We start from the raw sequence: 9,609 nt of genomic DNA on the forward strand, positions 1-9,609 counted from the left end.
AGAAAATGAGATCCGACAGTTGTGTGTTTAAGATGAATAGTGGTGTGGAAGAGGTTATTTTTTTACGAACTTTGTGTTTCCTAATTGCATATCTATTAGAATCACCAACAGCAAGGAACCTCGCAGGCTTTCAATCTTCCAGCCTTCGTTACTCTCGGTGCCTTTTCAGCCTCTGAGTCGATAAGAAACCTAATACCAGTACTAATTTCATATTCTCCCAATGCTAGTTGTAATTACCTCTGGGTACATATCCCGTTCACCTCTAGTTTAAATATACGTTACTTTAACTAACTACCGTTATATAATTGAGGTTTTAATGCTCGTGTTTGAGCAATAGCCTCAGGATCGTGTTCACTGATCATTGGATAGTTGCAAAGTGACTGGTATGACAGTATCCATCATCAGCCTATACTAAAAATGAACTATGGCATACGATTGAAGTCTCGTGGACTGCAAAACGTATAGAAAATCTGCGTATTGCACAAACTGCTACATAAAGTTTGTTTGAATACATATCTTGGCTTATAAAAGTTATTACATTTCCAGAAATGGATGACCGAAATAATATTTTCTAAATGTTTCTTACCTCAAAAAGACCTAAAATTTTAATAATTTCATCCATTGGTAAGATAAATGTGATTCAGCTAACTGTTTTAATCCAGGACGTAGCAATTGTAATGGCTAGCAGGATAGAAATGAATCTAAAAAGTATGAAGGACAAAAATAATAACATCAAAAGTTATAACAAAATTTTGTGAGCAAGCATTAATATAACGTTGAACCTATGTTTTAGTATTTATTAATGCTGTGTTAAGATAGTGAAGAAAAATAGAGTAATAAATAGCATTTCATGTGATACATGTACTACATAATTGCCTAAATGTTAGTAACCTTTTCTTATGTTGTCTTTATGATGTATGTGAATACATGTTATAACATATTATACATTATTCCAAAATTAAAAATCTAGTGGAAACATTCAAATATCTCAGACAATATATATTGTTTTATGGTAACCCACAGAATAAAAGTGTCTATAACATATTAAGTAATGAACAATTATACGTGGTGAAATAAAATATAATATAACAAAGTAAATAGTCCAGTATGTGTAAACTAATTATTAAAGGAACAGGCATGTTTAGTTAAGAAAAAAAATATTAAACATTTATTTAGTATAAGACATAAATTGAGTTTACAGAATCTGGTTATGGTTATAACTTTAGCAGGTGGCAAATATAACAAGAAGACATAACTTTCTATTTCTGATTTTATAAATAGCGATAACAAATGATTCCCATTTGAAAGCAAATTAGATTTTGTATTCAAAACTATTCATGAAACTCAATAAGCTAAAAAATGTAAAACATTCAATCAATTTCTAGTGAAACAGAATATGGTGCGGTTGACACCGGGGACACATATTAATACAGATCATTATTTCTACACGTATTCCCTACATTTACAAAAATAAAGCACAGGAAATCTTTTAAAACTTAATGTCGTCAGGATAAATTAAATAAGAACAAGATTATATTTCAGACACAAATTTCTTAACCCACGTTGTTGGATTCAGTATTCACATGCTAGCATTTAGAAAACAAAATTGCATGAGTAAGTTACTTTTGAACTACGAATGTTGACTAAACAAATATATCTTTCTCTTTTTGGTAAAAATAATAAAAATAATTACCCGATTACACCGGTAGGTGATTAGGCTATTTCGTTCCCAGATTTTGATTTTTTTTTATCGACACAAATGGCTGAAGAGGAATCCAATCTTGCTCTTCATGACCTCGATGACTGCGTAATCAAAATCTGTAAAAACAAAATGGAGTAATAAGGAAATGCAGGATAAGACAATTTAATCAAAGCTTTTTCTTCCTTCTGGTGGATCTTCAGACAGCGTAGTAGTTTTCGCCTTTCTAACCATGTTGGCCATCATCCTCCTTTTAGCCTTCCTTCAGAGTATCAAACAGCGCCTTCTCTTCTCCAGTATCCTGCGTACTTTTCAGACGAGGTCTTGGCTTCGAATCGGCCGCTGACGCTCTTATTCTCACGGGGACAAGTCTCTTACATGAAACATTTCCCCACTCTCGTCCAACAAACCCAAGATGGACGGCAAACACAAACAACAATAGTCGTGCCCCTTAAGGGAAACGTTGAAAGAGGTCTATCAGAAGTTGGCACATCGCTTCCTCTTCCTGCTTTGCAATCCAGACAGGATCAACACCTCAGTCACGTTGGCCTCCAGCTTTCCAGGATCTTTTGTAAACAACCAAGTTGTAGAGCTAGCCTCTTCACCAGCTCTATTTTAACAGGGACATACGCTGGAAACCCGATTTTTTCCCTGAATCTAAAACCCGTTGCAGAATAACATCCTACAAATTCTAGCCTCTTGGCAGGAACTCATTTTTTACTCGAAGAAAATGCTTTTTGAACCATATGGAGAAAAAACCTTGAAGACAAATCTTTCTTTCTAGTGTATGACAGATAAATTCAGGGATTCAGACGCTGCTTACAGCTTCGATAAGAAAATATAAAAGTTTTGCGATGTTACACATTTTTGAAATTACCACCTGAGTTAGAAAACAAATATTCAATGATTTTATTAAAGGAAGGGGGAAATTAAACAGAAATAAATTAGCAAAACAATTAAGTTTAAACACCAAACTACTGTAACATAAACAAAAATTTTAAATTAAAAATAAAATTTAAATTAATAACCTTAAGGCTCATCCAAACACACCACCAACAAAATCAAAAGAATAAAACCAAAAACAAACCAAACTAAGTTTTTTGCCTTAAACAAGTTAATTCAGCTTCACCTGAAACATTTTTAAGATTGAGTTTACCAAAATGAAGTAAAACAGTTACAGCTCAAATCAAAACTTTTAAGTAACCAATTTAAACAAAATTATTCAGTTGCAAAAATTAATATTATTTAAGTTAGGTAACAAGTTACACCAACACGTATGTAGGTATTATATGAGGCTACATATTACATAAGGCGAATCGTTTTACACAATTCTTTTAGGAAATCCATGTGTATCTTACACATGGAAAAAAAAAACCCAAATTCCAAAAACATCGAACAGTTCATCAGTTGGTAATTACTTCCTGAATGAATTACCAATATTTTGTTGACATTGCCAAAAGGATGCTGTGATGCGCATAGAAAAAATGCTGGGTGTCTCCTTGTATGAATCCTGAAATTTATCTTATTTTTCTCAGGCTAAAGCTTAGATAATAGCTGACGTATTTCGTACATAAATTTTTACAAACATTAAAAACTCTTTACGTCGATGAGTATTGCCTTTGCGTAACTCCTAACATGTAATACACTATGCTCTGTAGCAACGGCAATAGAAATAACTAGACAGGTTGGAAAGCAAGAATTGCGCATGTAACCGTTCTCTAATTCTTATTCCCCTTCTCAAATTCAGTGACATTTTTGCCCATCAGTGGCTGACGGATAAGATCGCTGAACGTAGTAGATTGAACCTGGCCCAAATCATGGTATGCTACTAGTTGCATAGAAGTTTCCATTAGTTCTCTCCGTTTGCGTAAAAGGTACGGGAGCCAAATTTCCAAAAAGGTCTTCCAAGAAGGCATCCCTCCCTTGTAAAGTAGCTCTCTTTTCTGGTCATTATTAAAATCAACGGATTTTTAGAAAGACTTTTCTGAGGAAAATAGTTTTCATGAACTTTGCCTTAATCAATTAACTAGCCAATTAACTACATGAAGTTTTGACTGATTTTCAAAAGTGTTTGCTGATTTCAATAGCACTGTTTTTAAAATATATGTAGTATCCATAATTGTAACTGCTTGTATGTATCCATAATATGTAGTATCCATAATAATAGCTGCTTGTCAGAAGGAACAAATTCAGCAAAAGTAAACTATTAATCGAAAAGTAGTATTTTGACTTTTGTGTTTTTAATGCCACATGTATTCAACTGGAAATCAAATATTACACAATGTTATAAATATATTTTATAAAAATACTGGAATGTTTGCTGTAGCTTTTTCCTGTTATGTAAATTTTATTCTTTTTCTTTTAAGAGAATTTTTCTATTTAATGATCCAACAGATGAACTAACTTTATCCTCAAATTCAGTTGTTCAACAAAATCGTTTAATACCCAAATGAAATTAAAAATTATGTATATAGTTAAATTAAAGTTATTAATAATAGTAATCTATATTACTTGTATATAACACAACTTTTAAGCCTTTAGCAAAGTCTGCAATTTGCTGCATTTTTTCTGAAGCAAAAATTAAAAATTTTAAATTCTCCAAATTAGAGAGAGTAAACAGTTTTTCATGTGGACATTTTGATGCAGAAATAGTGTAACTAACGCACGCATTTAAGTGGCTTTTTTAAAGTATTATGTAACATTTGTTCTGCCTCATTTCTTTTGGTTTTCGTAAATACTAAAATAGCCTATTTCGTGTTACAAAATCAAAGAAAGTTCAAGTTTTCCTCTCTCGTTGGCTAAGCTGCTAAAGGTTACGACTCTGATTTCGTTTTACTGCAAGTTAACATATTAATTATTGGGTCATTCAATATTTTCATTCACTTTTTTTCTCATTTAGTAGCTGTTTACTAACTGAAACTGTGAGTGTGGGAGAGGAGATATTTTTTCGTTCTTTTCATGTTGCGGTGGTGTTACATTTTGGACAATGGATACATTATCGTAAGTATTAAATTAATTTCGTTATTAAAATTAAATGCACCTATGCTATTATTAACCAATGTCTGCACGATTTAGTTTGGGAAATTAAAGGAAATATTATTGCAGTTACTTGTTTTTATAATTTACTTAATTTAGTAATTAATTTAATTTATTTCTTAAGTGAACTAGGTTGTTAAGCGTTTATCAAACAATTAATGCATCATTATTTATCGTTATGTATTTTGCATAACCATTTTTAGGCGGTTCTGATATTCAAATTTTTGATTTGGAATTTTAAATTGTTTTTAAAATTTTTTCACGGCATGAATATTCACAGGTTGTTGTTTAATTTTATTCTTTTTTTAATACCTTAAATTAATTTTTTAATTTGTATTTATTGATATTATGAGAAAATTAAAATTTTTTAAAATACTTTCATATGTACATAATTACACACACACTCACACATATACATACAGACACACACACTCACACATATATATATCTGTATAGATAGATATAGATACATATACACACACTGTCATATAAAAAAGGACAGTTCTATATCTCCCGTTCTACTGGGCCGAATGACAAACCTCAAATTGCGTTTTTCATGGCTCGAAAGCGCGACTTAGGATATATATTAGATTTATATATAGCACTATACTAACATAGGTATTTTGACACTCGGACGTTTCTGAACTAACATACCAATTTTTTTACATATTTCGATTCTACGACACAAATTATGCCAGACTGCCAAGTTTTGTAAAAAGTACGAGTAGTTTTTAAAAAATTAGCTCTCAAAATTTTAACTCCTCAATGTTAATTGAATTTGGCATATATTTATTAATATCTCTTTTTTTTATTAAACTTTTTTTATTTTTTCCTTTCACATTTCGAAATTTAGGTTCACTCCATATAAAATTCACCCATTTTTTGTGTTTTATTTAAAAAAAATGCTTTTAAATAATTTTTATAAATCTTTCGAAGAACTTTTTGAATTGTTACCATCATCTTAAAGTAGGTGTAGTTCTAAGCATACCAGCAAAATATTAGAGTTTTTTTAGTCAAAATTTTTCAAGTTATATACGAATTTACATATTTTCGCGTTTTGAAATTTGGCATCTTTTTTTGAGCGATAATAACGCCAAATGTGGTTTATGGATTTTTGCTACAGGGAATAGCCATAGCTATTTTTAACCTTAAATTTCAAATAAATTTTTAGGGAGAATTAATTGTATGAAATTTTTCCCGTCAATAATGTGTAATAAATATTTATTAATACTATATGAAAAGCCATTTTTTTAAATTACAGATGATGTTATTCAAATTTTAAACTTTTCTCTTAATTTCTTTTTTTCTTCCTTTTTTATTAATATTTGTAAGAGTAAAATTTTACCTTCGCCGTGTTATCGTCTGCTACTTTACTATGACTGCATTTAAATCGAATTGTCTAAAACTGAGAAAATTCGTTTGATGTTTATTTTCACAATGTTTTTAAGCAAACAGGACGTTGATAGTTTGGGTCATGTCCCAGCTTTAAAAACTATATACAGTGGCTCCCAAAAGTGTTCGTACACTTATGATTTTCATTGAAATAGGGCTCTATCCATTAATTATAATCTATTCGTAACAAAATTACATGAAATATTTTTAAAATATAGCGAAACTTTATTTTTAGGAAATCAATAACCAAAAAATGACAAACATTTTATCTCACGAAAGTCTTCGTACACTTCCAAAAAATCTTGACGTATTAGTAAATATTTTCGTTTTTCGTTAAATTAATATTTAGTAGGATATCCTTTAGCATCCACAACAGCTTTTAAGCGTTCTGGGAGTAGATTTTACTAGTTTTTTTTTTTTTTTTTTTTTTTTTTTTTTTTAAATTTCTGTATCATCGTTCATCATGACTTCCATCATGACTGTTTTGAGTTCGCCTTTTGTTTTCATGTCGTGTTTTCGTACTCTAACCCCCCAGCTCTTTCCAGATGTGTTCTATAGGGTTTAAATCTGGCGACCGAGGTTGTGTTTTCAAAACCTGTGGACAATTATAGAGACACCACAGGCGAACGTTGAGAGCCGTATGCTTAAGATCGTTATCATGATTAAAAATAAAGTTGTCCAAATTTTGGGCTGATAATTTTAAATTGTATCTGAAAATATTTAAATAAAGAGAATGATTCATTATGCCATCAATAAACACAAAATTACCTAATCCTGATTCTGCCATGCACCTCCCACACAAGAATACCTCCACCGCCATGCTTAACTCTTCTAAGTTCTTAGAAAGAAGTTCCTCATTTTTTCTTCTCCATGCAGTTATTCGACCATCGGAACCAAAAATGTTAAATTTGCTTTCGTCAGCAAATAGGACATTATTCCAGTATATTTCGGGTGTATTTATCATTGATTTTGCGAATGAAAGCCTAAGCTTTCTGTTTTTCTCATAAACAAAAATTTTTTACGGGCAGAACGCCCATGTAATACAGCTTCTCTGAGAACTCTTCGAACATTTTCAGGTGAAATTGAAGTAGAAAACTTTGCATTAAATTCTACAAAAACTTTTACAGCATTCAAACGTGGTTTTTTTCACAACTTTTCTAATAATAAATCTCTCATCACGTTAACTTTCTCGGTCGACCTTTTTTTACCGTGTTCTCAATCCGATTTTCTTCTTTAAAGCGTTTTATAACATACTGCACTGTAGAATGGGATAAATTAACTAATTTTGCGATATTTCGAATTGATTTACCACTACTATGATAAAAGGTTATAAATTTTCGAATGGTTGTTTGTAATTTCTTTACGACTACGACCCATTTTTCAATAATAAATAGAATATTATGAAGTAAACAATAAAAAAATTAAAGGAAACGATTTTTTAAATGTCACACCAATGCAAAAATTAAAAAAAAAAGCGGCAAACTATAATTCTAATTTCGATTTTATCCAAAAATATTTCAGCATACGAAGACTTTTGTGAGATAAAATGTTTGTCATTTTTTTATTATTAATTTCTTAAAAATAAAGTTTCACTATGTTTTAAAAGTATTTTATGTAATTTTGTTACGAATAGATTATAGATCTTATTATTAAAATCTCATTCAGAAAGTTTACTTTTAATTAATGGATAGAGCCCTATTTCAATGAAAATCATAAGTGTACGAATACTTTTGGGAGCCACTGTATATGCCTTAAAATGCTTAGCCTCTAAAGACCGATAAAGGCTCAGACCAAGTACTGATGAAATGGATTGAATTGGATTATGAAGTTACGGCAAAGCAGGGCTATCTGCCTAAAAGAAAGGATGCCTTCTTGAAGAACTTCCTAAGGGAAACCAGCTGGCATACACATTACGATGAGAAAAACCACGAAAACGCCCATGCAACCAACCCGTCCGTCGGGATTCGAACCCCGGAGCAAACTGCCAGTTTTCAGCGACTTTACCACTCGCCGTTTGTGGGTCTTTATGACATGGAAGGCGATAACTTTATCTAAAATAAATGTCAGAAATAAAAAGATGTTTTGAAAAGTTGGATGTTTTTTAATATACTTGCAGAATGCCTGAAGAAAAAGAGCAAGCCACTAAGAAGAAAAAAAAAATTTTTTTGCATAAAATTTAGTATTTTTTAATTACTTTTTAATCTTATGATGTTTGATTCTTGCGATTTCAAAAATAAAATATTTGACTAAAAGATGAATAACATTTTAAGAAACTAAATGTAGGATGATAAAATTGTGTAAAGCAATGAGCACAATGTTAAAGATATTTAAAGCAATATATGCAAGTCATCCTAAGTTAACATGTCGGTTAAACATCTTTCTCATTTATATTGAACGGAACATTGAAAGGCGTGTTATCTCTGCTTTACTGTATTTTACCTTTTAATATATTCAGTTTTCAGATGCATCGTAGTCTGGGACATAAAGTATTCTTCCAAAAGAAACGCAATTCAAATAAATAAAATCACATCCTGGAAAATTTATATTAATAAATATATTTAAAATGCTCAGTTCGAATGAATAAATAGAAAATTTGAAGAGACAATGAAACACAAACAATTAAAATAAAAGTCTAAAAATTTAAAAATTACCTAATATAATAACTGTGACCCAAAAAAATTAAAGAAAAATATTTGACAAAATAAATAAATAAACGATGCACCTTATATTTAAACTACGCAGTTCGAATGAGTAAATAGAAATTTTAATTGTTCGAAAGAAACCATGCAACTTAAACAATTAAAATGAAATTCGAAAAAGAAAAAAGTATTAAAAATAATAATATAAAAATATAAAATATAAAGAGCATTATTTGAAAGAAAGAACGTTGTTATTTTTTCCCTCTCAGGGTAAAGGAAAATAGGTTGCCATATATTAAGAAGTTCGTCAAGTGAACTATTCTTGGTGCAAACTGAGAAAAAGCGCCGATATAAATTTGTGAATTTCTCCGTAAATTTTACCCCAAATTGTACAAAATTTCATATTTGGGCATAATTTGAGTCGTAGAACCGATATATGGAAAAAAAACTGGAATGATATTTCAGAAAACGTCCGATTTCGTGTGAAAATAACTATGTTAGAATAGAGCTATATATAAATCTAATATATATTCTAAGCCGCGCTTTCGAAAAATGAAGAACACAATTTGAATTTCGTCAATCGGCCCAGTAAAATCGGAGATATAGAACTGTCCCCCCTTTTTTTCCGGTAGTGTACATGTATATATATAATTGGGACAAAGCGATGTTTTCCCAGAATTTTGAGTTCGTTACAATTAAGTGTCAGAAAGTTCGCCTTAATGTCGTCCTAAGGTATGCTTTCTCCTGCTTCTTAGAATTCAACAAGTCAAAACATTACGATTTTACAGCAATTTTAGACTAGCTTCTGTGCGAAAAGGAATTTACGTTTGTAAACGTTATAAA

Source organism: Stegodyphus dumicola, chromosome 7 (genome assembly GCF_044657685.1).
Source record: "Stegodyphus dumicola isolate Sdum_Otavi_A_Nest chromosome 7, ASM4465768v1".
Lineage (NCBI taxonomy): Eukaryota > Metazoa > Arthropoda > Arachnida > Araneae > Eresidae > Stegodyphus > Stegodyphus dumicola.